Below are 23,958 nucleotides of genomic sequence, written 5' to 3' on the forward strand. Positions count from 1 at the left end.
TGTGGTAAGTTTGAAAAAGACGACATACTATGTTTTCATGCACTCAAAGTGATCCAAGCATTGAACATTGATGAGATAGCAGAAAAGTATTTCATTGATAGATGGAGACCTGAAGAGAAGAAATCAGAACAACTCAGTGAGCAAGTGACAAACCTTCAAGAATTGGATGATCAAATGGCTTTCTTCTCATTCTCTAGAAGGCTCACTGAGTTAGCTTCTGAAGCATCAAAAAATCCTGAAAGGAGGAAAGTTATGAGTGAGCAGATAACCAATTTGGAGAAATTGATTATGGGCATACCTTGCATACCAGAAGGTGAGGAACCAAAAAGTTGTTCGTCAAAAGAAGCATCTGACGCTGGAGCAGCTTTGAGTTTGGGCAGCAACTCTGAGAACACACTAAAGGATCCGGTATACACAAAACCAAAAGGGAGAATGAAGAAAACAGGAAGGCAAAAAAGCATAGTTGAGGGGATTATATCCAAACCAAAAATGACTTGCTCTGGGTGTGGCAAACAAGGTCACAAGATAACTAGATGTAAGCCAACAGAAGAGAATGCAATGCAGAAAATTAACAAGAGAGGTACAACTTTTCTTCATAATTTTAGAGTTCAAACCCAAACAAAAGTATAGAAATTCTAAAAAATGTTTCTCATATGTTATATTGATTCATAAATTACAGCTAGAAAAGGTAGCATTGCGCTAATATCAGATAATGAGAAGGCAAAGACAACAAAGAAGACTAAATGCATTGGTTTGTCAACATTATTTACATAAAAAGTTTTGTAGTAAAAATTCCTAAATATAGAAGTGGTCTAATTTGAAGTTGTTTTCTTTTTATACAAAATCAGGAAGGATAGAAGGCAATGCAAAGTCCAACAAGAAGGCGTTGTAAAGAAGTTTGGAAATTGAAGCCCTAAGAGATTGAAGAGGCAACTGAAAAAATAAATGAAAGCAAGCTGACACAGTTGAAAAAATGTGTTCTGGAAATGATAATTTGATTGGTGTCAAAGTGTATGCAATGCTGCTTGATGTAAATTATAAATTGCAAGATGAGTTGCTGCAGAGCTTACTATTTATTCCATTTAAGAAATAGTAGATTGCTTGCTAATTGTTTTCCAAACTTATGCAATTCAAAAACAACATAAAACTTGCAAAAAATTAAAATTAAATTCAAGCATAAAATCAAACCGCTCATATTGAAAAAACATTTGATAGAATACTGATATCACCACAAAGTTCCACATGAAGTTGAAACGCCTAAATTTAGCAACTAAGTTTTTGTTACAAATAAACACAAAGCAAGGAACCACACACAACTAAACTTGAAGTAGATAGACTAAGCACCATCCGAATACTAGGGGTTGGGTCTAAAAAGCAACTACATCCATCGTCATAAACATCTAATGGGATCTACTGGCTGTTGGATTGACTTTTGTTGAAAGGCTTCATGCAGCAGATATGTTTGCACCAGCTCCACCTCCATCATGACCATCACCTCCAAAACCAGCAGCAAAAAAGCCACCAGAGCAGCTGAAATCAGCCTTGGCATCACCACCTCCATCATCTTCATTGCCATCATCCTCACCTTTGGGTCCAGCTGCAATGATGATATTCCTCTAAAAGTAGCCATCCCAATTAGGAACACACTGCTCAATTCTGGTCACTCGACGAAAAGACATCAGCGCTTCTGGACCACAACGAATGTCGTTACCAGCAACAAGAAGGACATCAAAAGGATCCTCAAAAGCAACTAGGACTGCATCCTTGACATAGTGGTCTACAACTGTAAACTTCCTATGCCCAACATAGTCAAACATAGCATGTCCAACACAAAATGCAGCTGAGTGAGCGTTGCTGGTTACTACGCTGTATACAACTCTGTCAGTATCCCCAAAAGGGATCTTGAGCTGAGCCCTGGTGACAGCTAAAATCTTCATTGTTTTATGGCTGAAGTCCTTTTATATCAAAAAATGGAGGAAAAAACAAAAAACAAATTAAGTTTCATATGTTTGATACAGAAAGGATTGCCAAAAAAGCATACCTTGAACTTAAGACTCACAGTTGCATACTCTGTAGTACTTCGTTTAAGGGAAAACTCCTAATTCCGCATTTTGTACGATATCACACATAATTTTTGTTTTTTTGTGAACAAAAAATAATTAATTGTAGAATTTGGTAACCACAAAGACTAGGTGGAAACATTTGCAATTCAAAATTCTTCCCTGTTACCACAATTTGCAATATAAAAAACAAAAAATAACAAAACTAAGTAAATAAAGAAAAAGGTATATCATATTGCAGAGAGCATCGTAAAAACATGTAACTAAATTAAATTCTCAAGCACATCAGCAGTATGTGTGACTAAAAAATGAAGCACTAACATAAATGGGTATCATTGAAGCAAGTCGAAAACACTATGATCCTGAAAAAATATTAAGATATTGTGTATACCTTAGTTGTGGCAATTTTCTCAGAACCAGAGCTACCCATTTCTTCAAACTTGTGCTTTGAAACACTCGGTCGTAGTTGAACAACCTAAAATTAAAAGGAAAAGAATTATGAATAAAACATCGAAAAAGCCATAACAGAAGCAAAAACATTATGAATGATCAGGGTGAAATTTTTTAGAATAAAAGTATTTCACGAGAATCGCTGTGAAAAAATAATTACTTAGTTAAAACTCAAAATACATCAAAATGAACAGTGCAAAAATAGAAGTATTACTGTCATGACTGCGATAAAAAGAATTTATCAAGCATAACAAATGCATGAAAAGAAAAGCAGATATGCTTGGTGTACTGATTTGGAGGGTTCAAATTAATTAACAAATATTGCATGACAAATATTTGTCTATAAGGTTCACATTATATATAAAAAACAAATGTGCAAAAATGAGCTTGCACCATATATACACACACACACACACACACACACACAATTTGTTAGATCATTACTGAAAAGCATGTAAAAAAGGTTCTAGGATATGCGTGCACTTGCAGACATTATTTACAAAAAATATTGGTAACAAATGCATAAAAAATGCACAACCTCTAAATTAACAGTTGAGCATTCACCGTTATAGAAAAAAATGCAGTGAGCATCAACTTTGAATAAAAAAATACATTAACTGATGGAAATAGCAAACTAAAAGAACTAACACACTAACAAAATGTTTTTGATTGAATATTGCATGCGAATTTTGTCGCCGTATTTATGAGAGTGGGAAGAATTATATAATACATACTAAAACTTGCACAGTAGCACTAACTGCAAGAAAAAATAAAAATGACCAAAAAATATGAATAAATGCGTTCAGAAGTACTAATCTAAAATTTCATCAACATTGTAGTCGCGGAAGAAAATCAAAAATTACCTTCTTCATGGAGCCATCGTCAGCGCCAGCACGATCCATCTAAGAAAAAAAGACGGCGAACATTCAAAGTTTGTGTGAAGGTATTAGTCAAACCTAAAATTGCTCTGAAAACAAAATATGACAAGAAAAAGAAGAAATACCTTCTTCTTGGAGCCATCAGCAGCATCAGCATGATCCATCTACCAAAAAAAAGACGGCAGAAAACATTCAAAAAGTGCAGTTGAAACTTCATTCCGAAGTAACTTATGAGAAATAAGGCTGATAAAAAAAAGAAATACCTTCTTCTTGGAACCATCACCAACACCAGCACAATCCATCTATGAAAAAAGGTAAAATGTCAGAACTTAGAATGTGACAAGAGTCAGGAGCAGCTGTTCAAAACCGAACACTATAAAAGTGCGAGAACCAAATTCATACATTGTGTCTGCTTGAACCCAATACCTTCTATGTGAGTTTTTGAAGAAACAGATAGACATTGGAATCAAACATAACTCAAAAATAAGAACATAAGGTTGAAAGCAAGAACAAATAGATGTTAGAAAGACAGACTTTCAAACACACAACCCTCACCAGGACTAGAGAAACGCAAAGGAGAAAAGGTCTAGAAAAGGAGACGCCTATAGGGCACGAGATGTACAAAAGGAGTGAAATATATAGGGACGGGGAGGAGGGTGAACGGCGGACATGCAGGGGAAGTTGCAAGAGGCAGAGTTAGTGCGCGTAGTGGCCTCTTTGGTTGTCGGTTCCTCAGTATATGTGGTGTGAACTGTGGTTAGTCTGTCCAGAGTAGTGGGGAGTAGTGGGGTTAGTTGGATAAGTGCCATCAAACACGTGTCCGCTGTGAGAAAAACAGGTGTCAACAAACCAAAAAAGGGGACAAGAGAATGAACCCACGCTGGTGAACAACTGGTTTTTGAAGAAAAGAGCAAATGAATAAATGATCCAGAAAATTGTTTCAACTCATCAAAATTGTTTATATAAAAAAGAAGTTGAAAATAAGTCAAGAAAAATGCAGACAAAATTAGTCATGATAAAAATGAAACTATGAAAATGTAGAAAACAAATAACATGAGTAAATGAATAAAAAAATCCAAGAATGTGGAAAAGGAAAATCTAAATGTAGGATCATATCATTGCTGTTCCTGTTTGATCTGTATGTAAATCAAACAGGACAACATGATCCAGAAAAGAAACTATAAATGCGAAAAACATAAATGATATATTAAAAAATATTAAAGTGACCACATAAGAAAAAAGATTTATATTCTAATACATCAAAAAGTATGCAAGCATCACATGGGCTACGAAAAGAGAAAATCACAAAAACTCATGACATCTCAAATCATTTCATCATCACAGAAAAACATGAGGATTTCATCATCACAGTCATCATCACAGGGTACACAAGGAATCCATTTACAAAAAATATTGTAACAGTACTCACATATATCATTCCGAATCATTTCTAAAACGACCCTATTACACATGAAAGTAGCTACTGAGATTTTATAGCTGTCTTCATCCTATGTTTGAATCAACTCCATCCTCGGAATAGTTATCTTGTTGATGAAGCTCCTTCAATGGCTATAATATGATTGTGGAACAAAGCAAAGCATCAGAAAATATAGTTGGTTCTAAAAACATTTGACAAAAAAAGATGAATTGCACAAGAAATCTATAGAAAAATAATGAAAAAACACTTGAATAAATTGGTAAATGCTATTAAAAATGAATGATGTGACATTCTTACTCATGAGCTCTATCAGAAATCAAGAACAAAATCCTTCTGCTCACTCAGAATGTTGAGGTCCGTGAACATCATCTCGTTTGCCAGCCTGACTCTGATGTTCGGGATATCTTCATCCTTAATGATGTCGTGCATCCGTACCCTAGGCTTCCAATGTTTCAAATATAACGTTGTATGAATACCACAATCAACACTGCATTGAAATCAAAAACAACTAGAAACAAGGTTAGGCATGTCAAAGAAGTATAAAGTTACTAAGCTTCCACTTCATGAAAAAGTTTTTGTATTGCACAACATAGTTTGATCATGAAAATGCAGATAAAATGCATTCAGAGAAAAGTTTTTGTAATTGGGATATTTGGCATGGTCTGTTTTATGTGCTAGACTGAAAAATAATATATTTGACATGGTCTATTATATGTACTGGACTGAAAACTGCACATGTACAAGTAATACGTACAAAAAAGAAAAACCTAGAACAAAAATAGAACTTGCATCCAGATCATTCTAAGCTGCATGATGCATGCATTCCAGATAAAAAATGAAAAGAAAATGTTAACACGAAACAAATAAAGAAAAACTTACGCATTTGATTGTTTAGGCACATCAATAAAATGTGTAGACCAATTTCGCCAATTAAGGTTCCGTGAGCTTCCATACATGTTTCAGACCCTTTTGAAATTTGGTATCTATAATTTTACAGCGAACTAAATTATTAAAATGCATATACACAACGAGAACATCATGGAGAATGCAAAAAAAACATATGAGAGCGAAGAGCTCTAGTTTATAGAAATACCAAAATGGTCAACACATGCTGGTGGTAATCACTCTTGTCATCGAATGCTGAATCTAAGATGACAAACATTTCATGTTGGAACAATACGACAAAATCAAACCAATGCTTGCACTCATTGAAGGTGTATAGAGTTGGAAAATGCACCTGAATTTTTTTAAGAAAAAGTAATCACTAAAATGCATGTAAGAAAAATGTAAAAAGGTAAAATGTGAATGAAGAATGTTTACTTCATTGCATGTATGAATTAATCTTGCACTGTTTGCCAACTGAAAGCATCTCTTAACCATGTTGGACTTTTGATCATAGAGCTCTTGAGTATCATATGAGTCCATGTTCATAAGATGTTCCTATTCATTGAAAGATAGTTAGGATAGTAAAAAGAATATGGACAAAGCTCGACCTCAGAAAAATTAAGAAATCAATGAGACACATACAAACACAGAGCAAAAATGAAAAATGTACTCACAGAAATGAGGTGTAAAAAATGATGCATTCTAGATTCCTTCGCCTTGTTGTCCAAAGACAATTTACGACACCGGGCATTTATAGTATAAGTGTCCACTAGGCCCTCATTTGCGAAAGAAGTGCCAAATGAAAAATACGTAACTGAAACCTTGCCATAATCAATGCATGGTTTGCTGCAATGAAAAAAAGGAAGAAAATAAGGTATAAGACAACAAAAGAACAGTAATTTCTAAATACAGAACAACTTACTGCAAAAAGTGAAAACACATAGAAATGTCTTACTATTTGAAGTTCTCATCAAGAGACAGAGTGACAATAGCATCATGCAATTGAATCATTCTGGTGGTGACAGGATACTTTGATGATACATCATTTACATAAGGAGATGCATTGTATTTGCTTGGATGTACAATCCTTTTTGGTCCATATCTGTTCGCCTCTCTTCCAGATCTACTAGCAGAGTGATTGTTAATTTTACCACTATAAACTGCTTCAGAATTGGCAAGCAAGATGTTATCCATGTTGGGTTTGTGAACTTCATATAAGATCTCAACTTCAGGAGAGTTTGCGGGGATATCACGACAACCAGGAGGATCTAAATCAATCTGAGAAGACACATAGAAAATGCAAGGATTTCATTACTAAAAATGAAAAAAATATGAATAACAAAGCTCGAAGGTCATTACTGAGACAAACATATTTCAAGAAAAGTAGGGATGCACATCAAACCTTAGTGACATGAACTTGAGGTCGAGATGTTTCACCCAAAAAATCATTGCGGTTAATAGATTTTGGAAGTGAGCTTGACCTTGGTGTGTCATTGGATTTCTGCAAAAAGGTACAGATTATACCGGGAAATAGTAAAGGCAACTAAACTAGGAAGAAAAATGCATAGTAAAAAGCATAAGGCAAGAGTAAACCAACTAAAAAATAATGCAAGTAGAGGAGCTCAGAAATAATGCTTGAGTAATAACATTGTTTGAAGGACTTGACACAGGAGTAAAAGGCAACGTATGCATTTGAATGGGAGTCCGATATTGTGACCCCTGTTACAAAATGAAGAAAATGGTATTAAATTAAGGAAAATGAAAATTTTAGTAAACTTGCATTAAATTTTTAGTAAACAACGGAAACTGTACAGGAAAAAGATAAGCATACGTTTCATATAGAATAAACTTGCAGCAAATAAAAATGTTGATGTTGCAACAAAATAAAATAAAATTAGAGGTGCAATTAATAATTACCTCATCATACTACTGAAAATGATGTTGGCCAGATGGCATACCTAGATCACGAACTGATTTTTGTGATGAAACGCGATTACATTCACCTTTAGAGAAACAAAAGAATTCATAAGAATGGGAACATTGCAGATAGGACGCACAAAAATAAGGAAAAGCTTGAAACAGAGATACATTCAAACAAATGAAAGAGAAAGAAGAATAATACCATTTGTGCTGGTTTTCAACCTCAGTTTATCAAGAAAAAATGACTTCTTCCTAACACCCATAAAATTATTCAATGAGGTCTGGGTGGAAGTGACTTTTGAATTGGCTGTAGCTTCCGCATTTGAACCAACCAGATGTTGGAAACTAATGGATTTTCCCTTTTCAATGGATTCACTGGTAACGGGAGGCTTAGGCGGAATCAGTTTCCTCATGAGCTCTGAAACAGACTCAAGTTGCTTCCCCACATTGCTGAAATCAAGTTTTCTACCTTCTTCCTGCATTCGGTTCTCAAACACGTTACAGTAGGGAAGAAATGCAACAAGACAAATGATCAACATTAACAAAACACTAGAAAAAATAAGCTCAATTCATCAAAAAAAGTGAATATAAAACATAAAAAGAACATAAAAACTTACAATAGAAACTGGATTTATACGTATAGGCCTTTGTAATTTGCAAGGCTTAGCATAAGAGTTGCTGACGAATATATCATCTTCATCGAGTGGTAATTGAGCTTTCCTCTTCACACCTAAAACTGAATCTAACAATTCAAATGGGATATTCAGTGTATTAAAATATTCTCATAATCACAAAACAAAAAACGAAAAAACAGAACTGGAGAATGACGGACCAGCAGCATCATGCAACTCCACATTTGGATTACAGACATTGGGGGAGTGTTGTGTGAATGGTGATGCATTTATATTTGGAGCATCAACATTATATCCTGATACTATTACATATTCAAGAGTGAGAAAATACCATGAGAAAATACCAAAAGATGATACAAAACAGAGCAAAAATAATTAAGAACATTAATACACTAATGGATAACTGAAAAAATGAAGTAAAGTACCACAAGGAGAGCGTTTGTCGATTGGTGATGCATTAGTATTGTGAGCATTGGCATTAGATCCTGAGATTATAGCAAAATTCAGAATAAGAAAAACATAATAAAATAAAGAAAAAAAGTACAAAACATTAATACAATTATCATAACTGAAAAAGTGAAGTAAAGTACCATAGGTTTTCTCTGAGTTGTTATCAGTGTTCGCCATATTATTACTCATGTCATGCCTAGAATTGGTATCAAAATTATTATCCTCGTGGTCTGTTGCACTAGCAAGAACGATACAGTTCAACGAGTCAAGAAGCATATTCTGAGCTCCTTCTATAGACTTGTCATCAACAGTTTCACAGAAACGCCTAGCTAGTAGAGATAACTGATCTTTGACCTACAAAAAATTAAGCAAGAAAAGTCATGCAAAAAGCCGATTTCATAACAAAAATGTATAAAAAAACATTAAAAGAAGATAGTAGTACCGAGCTTGGAAGTAAACCACCAACAGTTTTGTCAAGAGCTGATCTGAACTTGACAGATTCATGACTTGAATCCCGATGCACGGCACAACAACCAATGCAACCCATAGAATAAACTGTTTGAGAAATATCCTTGACCTAAAAACATTGTTTTCAAAATAACATCAACATGCAGCAGAATGAAAGCATTCACATTACTCACCATTAAACAAATCAAAAACAAAAAAACATGAGGTTAGCAAAGATGCAAAAACTTACAGGGCGAAGACCATATTCTCTGGGAGCTTTGCAATCCAAATTAGCAAATTCTTTGACTAGAGAAATTTTCCATGCTTTAACCCTATGTAGTCCAGGTGGAACTCACCGTAAACCGAAATTAAGGAAGTCTAAATAGTAACACTGTCAATACAATGAACAATTGTTAGACAAGCACAAAAATATTTAGAGAAATTTCCACAAAAACTGGTAAGAAACCATATAAGAGTATAATAGTCTTACACAGAGGCCATATATGCAACCACCTAGTGTAGTGAATCCATCTTCTTTCCCGGGCTTTTTTGGTTCTTTCTGAAACTTCCTTATGTACGCCATTAACCAGTCAAATACAAACTGAGACAAATCATAGTGCCTAGCCTCCATGGGATCAATGAGAATTCCTGGGTATTTTGTGCTTGGGTATATATTTGAATTAGGACACAAAACAGTTGCGAAAGCGACTAGGAGGAAACATTTCATGAATTCGCTTTCAGATATATCAGGCTTAAGCATTTCACGGACAAACCACTTGATTGATGGCAATGCAGGCTCACCAATGATGTTTAAGAAGGCAAATTTTGTCAACTCAGAGTCAAATAAAACTTTCCTGCCACCTAATGGAAGACCAAACATCATATGAAATGACTCGGGCCCATTGGGATGACCTTGTCGTCAAGAACGATATCTCCAGTAGGAGGATACACTCTCGCAGCCACCCACTGTGCAAAACCTCTTGGGACCGAGCTACATTCAAAATCTAACAGAAAGTCAAAACCATACTCTCTAACGACCTCATCTCTTCCGGGTGGCATTTTCTTTAGGAGGTCAGTAAAGTAATCGTGATTGCATCTGCTGGTTGCTTTCTTTGGTGGGAGTGGTAGGTGCTGACAAAAATAACAACAGGGTGAAAACACTATAATGCATATTTCAGAAAAGTTGCTAAGAATAAACTGCAAAAAGATAAGTAAATGATAGAAAAATCATGAATGCAGAGTTAACATGATGACCTGAAAAATGGTTAGATGAGACACATATGCTGCATTGATTTGTAGCAAACTAAAAGCAAAAAAGCAATACAAAACGAATTAAGAAGTTGCACCACCACAGGAAAATGTTTTAATAGGGCAAATCCTCATCGAAACTCAATTACAAAAAATTGGACATACATTGATAACAAGCACTAATCATTAGAGAATTTATATGGTTGCATTTTCATGGTACTAAAGTTGCATTCTAATAACAACAGCAAGAAAAATGCTCAACTCAGAATAGACAGTCAGTTTCTTGTTGCAAAAGTGTGTATAGATCAATATCAACTAAGAATTTATATAGTTGCATTTTCATGATAGTAAAGTTGCATTCATTTGGAAACAACAAAACTAGCTCAACTACTTACTGGCAAGCAATATAAAAAATCCCTAGTGTAAGAAACTGACTGTATACATTGATTACACAAAATTCTAAAACTTGTACACATTGTACAAACAACATAGCATCCACAGCAACATGCAAAAAAGAAAAAATGCGTTCATCATAGTAAAAACTTGCATTCATTTTACAACAGCAATAAAATTTAGACTAACCTTTACACTGGATCCTGGGTATAAAAAAATAAGTTGCACTAATGCATATTCAGAAGAAAAAAAATGTACAATCCACTTACAGAGGTATTCTTAGAAGATTGAGCATTCCCATTAGTAGAGTAGAATTGCAATCATTCATAAAAAAGATAAAAGTTGTTAAAAATCTGAAGAGAGACAAACAATACAAAGTAACCAACGGACACCAATAAACATATAATTACCAGATTACGCAAATTATTAAGAAAATTTTCTACGTCAAACTGCGGATCTCCACCACCAACCTGTAAAAACACCGAAGAATTTGAGAACTTCAGGAAACTGAATTTCAAATAGTTCAGAGATACAAGAAATATAGAAAATACTCTGAAACTAAGCAAAACTATACTAATTATGAACACAAAAGCTTTACATCAAGTAGTTGAGTCCGTCCATCTTCATACTGCGTTTGAGAGGCAATTGTTCCATCTAATTCATCATCATAGTACATAGCTTCGCTATCTTCCAAATCATTAGTATCACTTGCCATTTGCTGCGATCAAAAAAACAATATCACTACTTAGATAGCAGATGAAAAAAATGATGTAGTAGGATGCTACAAAGCAAAAAAAAGAGTAAACTAGAATCAGTACTGGCATCATTAGCACAAACATGAGAAAAAAGGCAGACCACGAACGAGTGTTCTACTCAAATCATAAGTTAGCTGCTGTTTGCGTTAGCGCAACATCAAACAATGAACAAAAAACTAGTGCATCCATTAGCAAAAGCTTGATACAAGAACAATAATCAGTACTGAATATCATAACTGAAAATGCACAAAAATTCATAGTATGAATTTTTTTTGCCTAATTGAGTTCCAGACCTGTAAAAACGTGAAAAATATGCAGATAGTAACAGTGCAGAGCAAAAAAACGCATGGATGATATATCAGCTGATGCACACAAAACGCATGAATTGGACTGAACTAGCCAACCAAACAAAAAAACAGCCGAAATTTCACAAACTATCACATAATATGTGCATATTTTGCATATTCATGACAAAACGGCACTGAATTGACTCCCTCATACAAAAACACGGCTCTACACGGGCCAATTAGGGGATTCAAACAACATGTACTAAAATTGGGCGCTGGGTCGCTCAAAACAACATAATGAAACAAATCAAACCTCATCTAAACTATCTAAAACGGCTCGAATCGTCAGTTCCTTCTATGAAATTGGACATACCTCAGCTCAAAAACTTAGGGTTCGCGGGAGGGGAGCGCACGAAATTGAACGACATAGAAGGAAGAGAACGGAGGGGAAGGTACCTCGTGACCGCTGCGGATCGACTGGCGGTCCTGTCGGTCTTGGATTGACCGCGAGATCGCGGCAGTACAGGCGGAGCAGCAGCGTCCTCGCCGCCGCGAGTGGATGAAGCTCTCGAGAAAGGAGGAGGCGGAGAGAAAGAAGACGTACGTGATTAGGAATTTCAAAAACGAATGACGTCACCACTAAATGACGCAGCGTCACACAGAGAGAAACAACACACCACCAACTAAACTATGAAGCACGAATCTGAAAGCACTCAAACGAATGGCTTACATTCAAAACACAGAAAAATGTGCAGTGAGCAAAAGTTTTTCACTGAAGAAAGCGTTTACTCTTTCAATTTGACATTAAGAAAATAAAGCATATACCTGTCGTGTTTAACTTAATTTCAAACAAAATAAAAATTAAAAATAAACTAACAGAATAAGTATGATAATCAACAAATAAAAAGCTAAAAATAAATAAATAAGTAAATAAATAAAAAAGAAAAAGTTTAAATAAATGAACATTTGTTTTGATAGATTGAAAAATATCAAACACATTAAAAATGATCACTGAAAAATAAATTATATGGAACAAAAAAATGTATAAAAAATATGAAAAACATCAAAGCAAATGTAGGGTGTCTGTGAATCAACAATTTGATATGATCTACAATAAAAAAGATCAATCAAAAATTGTTGAGCACCCATGAAAAATAATCAACACATGGAAAACTTTAAAAAAGAAAAAATATAAAAAGAAAATGTTCAATACTAATTAAAAAGGGTGAGGTAAAACACACAACCAGAAGTATCATACAACATTTCATCATGTTTCGCAAAAATATAGCACTACTACGATAATTCAAAAGTTCAGCACTAGCATAAAAACATTCAGTTCACTCCTCCACATAAAATATACAATACTAACAAGTGCATGAGTTTATAGATAAAATTATATAGACTAAAGTTCATCATCCAGACTGGGCTAAGCTTCATCCTGCATACTGCAAAAACTTTGATCGACGTCTGTGCTGATCTCTTTACTTGATCTGCTGGAAAAGGATTGAAACTGAGCGATCACGACATTCCTTGAAAGTGATGAGCAACACGTTGTCTTTAGCATAACCAGCAGCTGCAAGGAACTGATTGAAGGTCATCTTGTCAATCACCATCCTACCATCTTGCTTGCATAGAGAGTATGAAGATGGTGTTATCACATGCAATTCACCCTTGAAAGCTTCGAGACAAACATTAGCACTCATTGGCACATCAATGAAGACCTTCAAGCTGGAGACAACGACCTTTGGAATTTTCTATGAAAGCAATAGAGCAAAAGCACAAAAACAAAACAAACAATTAATACACGGAGATTAAATATAGTGAATGAAAGACAATAAACAAAATCAAGTGGATTCATTGGGAAGAAATAAATTCATACTAAGCTTATTAACCTAGAATAAGTTTAAAATAGCATACACTATTTAAAAAAGGTAAAAAAACTCAAAGAAGTATACATGGAAGACTGCCTCATAACAAAAAAGTGTTATGTTAATACTAGCATTCATACGATTACTTCCATTTACATTTACATTATAGAAAGATGCTTGGTTTTTATTGCAAACAAATTGTTTACTGGACACCTAAAAAATATAGAAAAAAACCTTCCATTTACATTATACTAACAACTATTTAAACAGAACAAGAGGAAAAATTAAGAGCTAAAAATTCAGAAAAATAATTAAACCAAAAATAGAAACAAAGAATTACCATTAAGAACTTCTCAGTATTTGTTGCAGTCAACACATGAACATATGGCATGCATCCTAGAAAAAATGATGTACGGAAGATAGATGTCACAAACTCTTGATTGTCATGATAGTTGAATCGGAGACCCCGAGGAATGACAACAGAGCAAACAAGCTGATACTTTGCATCAGTCAGATTTTCAAACGTTGCGAAAGACAAAAGAGATAAGTCACAGCCAAGTAAAAAGTCTATAGCATTAGAGCAGAAAAAACAAGACTACGAATCACACACATACCACAATCAGGAGTAGGAAGAATCCGATGGCCAGCACGGTAAGTCTCTACTTTCAAATCAAACACTGAGTGGTCTAGAGTGAATAAGACACAGTCTCCAGCACGAAGAGCATAGTCCTGGGTAAGTTCATTCCAAGCTGCACCACAGAACTTAGAGTAACGGCCTCGGTGCTTAAAGACTGCAGCATAAGATCTGCTCTCAAAGGTAAGCAGAGCAGGCTCAATCCTCTTGTAGCCTGACATCTGGGCGACATTCCTGTGCTCCTGAATGTAAGCAGCTAAGGGAGCCCTTACATTGCATGGAATGTACTAGATTGAATAAAACAACAAAGTCAATACAAATGAAAAGTACAAAAATAAAAAATTGAATACTGATAAATCTAAACTTGCATTAGTTTAACAACATCGGCAAAATTCAGACTATACATATAAAAAGATACAGTGGATTAAGTTGCTAGAAATGGAGAATTTTCACCCTCAAACTAAAAACAGTGGATTAAATTCAGACTATAAACTTCCATGCAATATACAAATAGCAAAAAAGATTCAGTCGTTTTCGGCACTGAGTTTCACTTTAAAAAAAGTGTGTGTTCATCAATATCAACTGAGAAAATCTTATCCTTTGATATACCAAAAGGTTACAACATTCATGATAGTAGGAATGTACACACTAGGCAAAACAGGAAGTTTATAGAAAAACTCATCACAAAAAGAACTAAAAAAGAAAATAAATCTTGCATACTCATAATTCTAAACTTACGCACACATTGATGCAGAAAAAAATACTAGAAAATGAAATGTTGTCGTTCAACTACTTACTGAAAAAAGGCACTAGAAAAATCCAACCAATTTAAAAGTCACTTGATAAAACTTGCACACAAATCATGTCACTTGATGAAAAGTCGCTTGATAAAAAAGAAAAAGTAAGTTTCATACTCACAAATCTAAAACTTGCACACACATTAGAACAACAACAAAAAAAGTAAAAAGATCCATTATAGTCCATATCCATAGTAACATACAAGGAGTCCTGGTCTAACATTTATTTTATCCAAGGCTATTAAGACAGTGAGTTTTACTTAAAATATCAACTGAAAAAAAATCTTATTCTATAATATATATTCGTTGCACATTCATTGTGCAAAAATGTGCATACTCATATAGAACTAAAAAGAAGATACAATCTTGCATACTCATACTTCTAAACTTGCGCACACATTAAAGTACCACATACAAAAACTAGAAATGAAATGGTGTCATTCAACTACTTATTGAAAAAAGGCACTAGAAAAATCGCCGTAATTTAAAAGTCACTTGCATACACCTATATGTAAAACTTACACACAAATCATGTCACTTCATAAAGAAGTCACTTGATAAAAAGAAAAAGGAAGTTGCATACTCACAAATTAAAATTTGCACACACATTAGAACAACAAAAACAAAAAATACATATCCATTATAATCCATATCCAGAGTAACATACAAAGAGTCCTGGTCTAACATTTATTTTATCCACGGCTGTTAAGACAGTGAGTTTTACTTAAAATATCAACTGAAAAAAATCTTATTCTATAATATATATTCGTTGCACATTCATTGTGCAAAAATGTGCATACTCATATAGAACTAAAAAGAAGATACAATCTTGCATACTCATACTTCTAAACTTGCGCACACATTAAAGTACCACATACAAAAACTAGAAATGAAATGGTGTCATTCAACTACTTATTGAAAAAAGGCACTAGAAAAATCGCCGTAATTTAAAAGTCACTTGCATACACCTATATGTAAAACTTACACACAAATCATGTCACTTCATAAAGAAGTCACTTGATAAAAAGAAAAAGGAAGTTGCATACTCACAAATTAAAATTTGCACACACATTAGAACAACAAAAACAAAAAATACATATCCATTATAATCCATATCCAGAGTAACATACAAAGAGTCCTGGTCTAACATTTATTTTATCCACGGCTGTTAAGACAGTGAGTTTTACTTAAAATATCAACTGAAAAAAATCTTATTCTATAATATATATTCGTTGCACATTCATTGTGCAAAAATGTGCATACTCATATAGAACTAAAAAGAAGATACAATCTTGCATACTCATACTTCAAAACTTGCGCACACATTAAAGTATCACATACAAAAACTAGAAATGAAATGGTGTCATTCAACTACTTATGGAAAAAAGGAACTAGAAAAATCCCCGTAATTTAAAAGTCACAAGATAAATTGCATACACCTATATGTAAAACTTACACACAAATCATGTCACTTCATAAAGAAGTCACTTGATAAAAAAGAAAAAAGGAAGTTGCATACTCACAAATTAAAACTTGCACACACATTAGAACAACAAAAACAAAAGTACATATCCACTATAATCCATATCCAAAGTAACATACAAAGAGTCCTGGTCTAACATTTATTTTATCCACAGCTATTAAGACAGTGAGTTTTACTTAAAATATCAACTGAAAAAAAAATCTTATTCTATAATATATATTCGTTGCACATTCATTGTGCAAAAATGTGCATACTCATATAGAACTAAAAAGAAGATACAATCTTGCATCCTCATACTTCTAAACTTGCGCACACATTAAAGTATCACATACAAAAACTAGAAATGAAATGGTGTCATTCAACTACTTATTGAAAAAAGGCATTAGAAAAATCCCCTTAATTTAAAAGTCACAAGATAAATTGCATACACCTATATGTAAAACTTACACACAAATCATGTCACTTCATAAAGAAGTCACTTGATAAAAAGAAAAAAAAAGGAAGTTGCATACTCACAAATTAGAACTTGCACACACATTAGAACAACAAAAACAAAAATACATATCCATTATAATCCATATCCAAAGTAACATACAGAGAGTCTTGGTCTAACATTTATTTTATCCACAGCTATTAAGACAGTGAGTTTTACTTAAATATCAACTGAAAAAAAATCTTATTCTATAATATATATTCATTGCACATTCATTGTACAAAAAAGTGCATACTCATATAGAACTAAAAAGAAAATGAAAACTTGCATACTCATACTTCTAAACTTGCGCACACATTAAAGTATCACATACAAAAACTAGAAATGAAATGGTGTCATTCAACTACTTATTGAAAAAAAGGCACTAGAAAAATCCCCCTAATTTAAAAGTCACAAGATAAACTGCATACACCTATATATAAAACTTGCACACAAATCATGTCACTTCATAAAGAAGTCACTTGATAAAAAAGAAAAAAGGAAGTTGCATACCCACAAATTTAAACTTGCACACACATTAGAACAGCAAAAACAAAAATACATATCCATTATAATTCATATCCATACTAACATACAATGTGTACTGGTCTAACTGTTATTTTATCCACCGCTATTAAGACAGTCGGTTTTACTTAAATATCAACTGGAAAAATCTTATCCTAGCATATATATTCATGGAGTTAGGGTTCCATGAATACTCATATAGAACTAAAATAAAATAATCTTGCATACTCATAATTCTAAACAAATAAACTAGCATTGAAAAATGTATCATTCAACTACTTACTGCAGAAAAATCCCCCTAATGTAAAAAGTCACTTGATAAAATTGCATACACATAATTATAAAACTTGCACGCATTCCACAACAACAACAAAAACCATAGTAACATACAAGCTATTCCCGGTCTAATTTTTTTTATCCATAGCTAGTAAGACAGTGAGTTTAACTTAAAAAATGTTAGTATTCATCAATATTAAACTGAGAAAAAAACTTATCCTTGAATATATCAACTTCAACCTCATCATAAGTGTTAATTCTCATGATAGTACAAACGCGGACACTACAAAAACAGCAAGTCTATATAAACCTCATTATAAGAAGAACTAAAAATAAAATTTGCATACTCATAAATCTAAACTTGCACACAGAATAATACAAATAACTCATAAATCTAAATTAGGACTACCATTGAAGATATCATGAAGTGCTTACTGCAAGAAAGCACTCATATACACAATCATTCACACATACTACTAGGAAAAGACAATTAAAAGAGTAAATACAAAAAGAAAACAAGAAAAAACAGCTCACCATCCACCTGAAGCAATTCTCATCAAGGACGACGTCAAAGCCTTTAGGGACTCCATGATCTCCAGCAAATGGAACACAGGGGGCACCCGGACAACGACAAACAGGGCAAACCATAGCTGCAAAAAAAACTAAATTTGTCAACAACAAACCGTACGCATAGAGCATCCTGTCTCTACTCTAACAAAACAAATTACATCACACAGACAAAGAAAAGATAGTCCACAAGATATACATTGTTAATTACTCAAAAAAACCTCCATAAAATCTACTGAACAATTACAAATTACATGCATGTGCATATGTATAACTGAAAACTTCCACAAATTCCTCAACAAGAAAATAGCATACACACAAATACGAACATCCTAATACATCAATTAAAGACACCATCCTGCTACTGCATGGACTCAAGACACTATGGAGACCTACAAATAACAAAACATATACGAAAAAGATTGCATCTTTAAGAGATATACAAGACAAACTAAATTACACACATCAAAACCCTAATAATCCTAAACCTCAATCCAATCCCTAAAAAACAAATCATTGCACCCCTGCCAAAACCTAAAGATACTTCATGCATTACAACTAAAAACAATAGAGATGAAATCAATACCTGCAAACTTTCAGATGCACAAACGGACAGTCCTTCGAACAACCAGAGTCCTACAAAGAATCAGAAACAAAACAAAGAAAAAACCCAATTAGAAAGCAGATCTAGCAGTAAAACAGCAAAAATCAAATCTGATTAGGAACCAGATGCAGCACAAAAGGACCGGATCTACCAAAGAAACTACAAGAACCCTAACTCCATGGATCACCCTGAGAGCACGATAAGCAATAATAAAACTAAATCAGAGATGCTCAACAAGACAAAACAAAAAACCTGATGGGATGCACCAAAACCAGATCCTTAAGCAGCGACAAACCCTGCCGATTGGGAAGACCTGAAACCACCACAGAAAAGAACAAAAACTTCTGGTAAGCATCCTTGGCTAGAGGCAAAGAGAAACAAAGAAAGTAAACTAATGAATGGCTCGAGGCAAAGAGGGCAACCCACGAACCCTAGCTCGGGACGGGAAGAGTAGAAGACAACTAGTGAGGAAGAGAGGGGAGGGGAAGTGACTGACAAGACTCGAGAGGGGAGAGGATAAGACGATAAAGACGCCGACCGTCCGCGTTCCACCGATAACGGGCCGGGCTGCTAACGGGCGCCCCACGCCGCCCGAACCAGGCCGCAACACAAGATCGACTGAACCAAAACACTGGTCAGTCGACACTAGCTGGCCAATTGAACCGCAGACCGCTTTCGAAAAAAAGAATAAAACAAAACGCATCTCAAAGCAACATCCAACGGACCAGAAATCGACTGACGCAAATGTTAAAACTCAGCTGACTGAAAGGTAGCTATTTCGAACAATGAAAGCAGGAAATCAATCGACCCGTTTTCGTCCCGCACGAGCCAGGCCGGGCCTCATACAGGCTACCAAACACGCCCTTACTTCGTAAAATAAAACATGATTGCATGCACTTATCGTTGCTATGAATAACCTATTGGGTCAAACTAAAACTGGCCAAATAGCCAAGTCCTCTTTCTTCTTGATACTATTCATTTAAACCAGTCAATGTTTGCCCAAAGGAAAGATAATAAGTGCAACACTTAAGCATTTATCTAAATAGAGCACTATCCTTTTTCTATAGAAATAACAATCTTTGTTTATTCATGAATATCCAGAAGCATGTCAAAGATTTTTTTTTTCAGATTTAATTTTCCTTTGTGTGTGAACATTAGCGTGGACACTCTAATTTTCCCTTGACCTTGGTAAACTACAGTTCTAGAGGGAGTGTTCTTCGTTGTTGCACTTTTTATTCCTTTTTTTGGAATTGCTAATTGCATGTATCTATCTCTACTGAAGTTTTTGTTAGTCGTGGCTGCTGAACGTTGACTGAATAATAGTACCTCCGTACGAAATTAGTTATCGCTAACTGGATGTATCTAGCACTAAAATATGTCTATATGCATCTGTTTGAGCGGCAACGAATTCCGGACAGAGGTACGAAAAAAATGGAACAACGGTCATTAGAATTTTCATAAAAATATTTCTTAATTCCTTTTGGTACTATTAACAACATGATAATATATTTTGTTTGGAAAATAATTAAAGGTCAGTGATACGCCTATAGAAATGTATCACTGTCCAAAATGTCATGTATTATGCAATGAAGAGGGTAAATAGAAGTAAAAATATATACATGGTATAAAAATAAATACTTAGCACATTTGATGCACTTAGGATGATGCCCTCGCATTTGCGAGGGGCACTCTGCTTAACAAAAAGAACATGTATAGACGGGCAATGGTGATGATATATATTAAACATGACTGATTTACAAATGCTCAGTTCGAGGACATTATCTCCAAGCAATTACATAGTTAGATGGACAAGGGTGACGACAAGCCCTTTCCAAAATAACAGGAGTACAAGGTTTCAAAAAGTCAGCGGAAAGACAATACCACCACCGTACGTGGAGTTCTTCATGCTACGATTTGCACAGTGAAGCACATATGCTAGCAAGCATCTAGCTATATGGCTTTGTTCCACATTGCAAGTGGTATCCTGAGCACGTTCTTCATCTGTGGTGTCACCGGTGGGTGGTGTCACCGGTGGGATGATCTTGATCCGCAGAACGTTCCTCCTTGTTGGCGGCGGTAGCGACTCTGACACGTCGTCGGTGTGGAGCTTGGGCGCGAACCACGGGAGCTGGAGCGCGGCGGCCGTCGTGAGCCGCCTAGCTGGGTTGTACTTAAGCATTTGGCTAAATAGAGCGCTAACTTTTTTCTATAAAAATAACAACGTTTGTTTGTTCATGAATATCCAGAAGCACCTCAAAGATTATTTTTAAAATGTTTTTTAAAATTAAATCTTTTTTCAGATTTAATTTTCCTTTGTGTGTGAACATGGGCTTCGACACTCTATATTTGCCCTTGACCTTGGTAAAGTACACTTCTAGTGGGAGTGTTGTTCGTTGTTACACTTTTTATTCCTTTTTTTTTTGGGAATTGCTAATTGCATGTAGTATGCATGTACCTTGAAAAATACCCTTTGGTTCCTAGGTGTATGAACACCTAATATGGGGAAACGAATTAATAATTTTAAAAAGTCGGAAAGTTTAGAACTTTTTTAGAATAATTTGCACCAGTATATAAACTTTCATGAATAAAAAACTAGCGTTGACTATAGGGCAAAAAAATTCTTTACTATTATAGGTCACTATTCACGCTATTTCGGCCGAAATATTTGTTTATTCTGAAAAGAAGTCAATGTTTTTTTCGTTTTGTAGATTTTTTTTACAAGTACCATGGATGGTCAAGTTTATTTCAAAAATATTTTCAGAATGTTTTGAATTTTTATTGTGTTACTATGTTTTTCATATAGGGTGTATATACACCTATAGAAATGTATCACTGTCCAAAATGTCAAGTATTATGCACTGAAGAGGGCAAATAGGAGTAAAAATATCTAAATGGTATATAAATAAAAATTTAGCACATTTGATGCACTTAGTATGATGCCCTCGAATTTGTGAGGGCCACTCCGCTAGATTAACAAAAGAACATACATAGAAGTAGAAGGGCAATGATGATGATATATACTGTATTAAACATGACTGATTTACAACATGCTCAGTTCGCGAGGGATATCACCTCCAAGCAATTACATATAGCTAGATGGACAAGGGCGGCGATGACAAGCCCTTTCCAAATTAGCAGTACAAGGTTTCAAAAAGTCAGCAGAAAGACAAAACCACGATGCTTGGATTCGCACCGTGAAGCACATATGCTAGCAAGCATCTACTAGCTAGCTACACTACATGGCCTTGTTCCACATCGCAAGTGGTATCCTGAGCACGTTCTTCATCCGTGGTGTCGCCGGTGGGATGATCTTGATCCGCTGCCGCAGGTCCTTCTTCGTTCCGGGCGTCGCAAGTGGGATGACCTTGATCCGCTGCCGCAGGTTCTTCTTGGGTGTCGCCGGCGGAGTGAACTTGATCCGCAGCACAGTCTTCTTCTTGAGTGTCCCCGCCGGAACGATCTTGATCCGCACAACGTTCCTCCTTGTTGGCGGCAACGACTCTGAGACGTCGTCGTCGGTGTGGAGCTTGGGCGCGAACCACGGGAGCTGGAGCGCGTCGGCCGTCGTGAGCCGCCTAGCTGGGTTGAGACTTGGAACCCATCGTGCGACAAGGTCTCCCGGGGGAAGAGGTTTCCCAGCGTGTTTGTGTTGTGCTGCTGCGCCTGCGCGTAGGAGAACACTCGCGGCACCTCGGCCGCGAAGAACTCCGGCCACGTCGTCTCGTCCGGGAAGCCGAGGACGCGGAAGATAGCCGAGAGCTGGGCGGTCCTGTCGTCCTTTTTGTCGGCCTTGAACAGCCTCTCGCCGGTCAGCATCTCGGCCATGACGCATCCCAGCGACCACACGTCGACGCCCGCGTCATAGTCCGGCTTCCCCACGAGCATCTCGGGCGCCATGTAGGGCACGGTGCCGGCAAACTCGTAGGGCATCCTCGCGGTCTTCAAGGACATGGCCAGCCCGAGGTCGCACAACTTGAGGATCTTTCCTCCTTCCTCGACCAGGACGTTGTGGGGCTTGATATCGCGGTGGAGGATGTGTTGCCTGTGCATCTTGTTGGCGCCGGTGAGGAGCTGCCACATGTAGCCTTTCACTATGGCCTCCGGCAGCGGCGGCCTCTCGGACAAGAAAGCGTGGAGGTTGGGCCCGACGTAGTCCATGGCGAGGCAGAGGCTGTAGGTCTCAGGGTCGCGGAAGAGGCCATGGGAGCCGACGACGTAAGGGTTCGGGGTGCAAGCCTCGAGGAAGCCGGCCTCGTCCTGCATCTCTTTGTTGGCGGCGGCAAGATCGCCGTTGGAGCGGAGGACCTTGATGGCGACGGTCTTGCCCGTGACGCTGTGGCGCGCCTTGAGGACGGCGCCGAAGCTGCCCTCGCCGAGGCAGGGCGTGTCATCGAACTCGAAGGCCGCGGTGGTGCCGATGCGGACGCGCCTCCTCTTGCAGCAGGAGATTTCTGGTTCTTGATCCGTCCCGTCGCCGGCAGCTGGTCGCTTGCCGACAGCCATGGCGCTCGAGCTGGACTGCTTCGCCTGGCGGCCGGGGTGCGCAATGGATCGGAGGTGGAAGCAGACGATCGAGGAAAGGGGGGAGGGAGCTAGGGTTGAGATCTAGCTAGCTAGGCAAACATTTCTCTGTGTGGATCACACGTACGTATATACTAAGTCGATATGAGAGCTCGTTTTCGACTAGGCTGCGTATTGGGTATTGACCGGCACCATGCATAACTTGTTTCCTTGTCGCTTGCGTACGTGTATACGAACCCACCCGGATTCCATCGACCAACCATGCACAACCGATGGAGTTAGCTATGCTATCCCGATTGTGATTGTGCTTGTGCTCGGAGTAAATCGAGTCAATTGCATGGCTTGCATTGCATGTTGTGCTATCTTGC

General features: G+C 36.4%; 1 pseudogene; it reads right to left on the minus strand.

Annotated features, from left to right (window-relative positions):
• Positions 1 to 22,299: 22,299 nt before the first annotated feature.
• LOC125554075 lies at positions 22,300 to 23,572 on the minus strand (annotated as a pseudogene).
• Between the last annotated feature and the right edge of the window lie 386 nt (positions 23,573 to 23,958).

The sequence above is a fragment of the Triticum urartu genome, chromosome 4 (genome assembly GCF_003073215.2).
Source record: "Triticum urartu cultivar G1812 chromosome 4, Tu2.1, whole genome shotgun sequence".
NCBI lineage: Eukaryota > Viridiplantae > Streptophyta > Magnoliopsida > Poales > Poaceae > Triticum > Triticum urartu.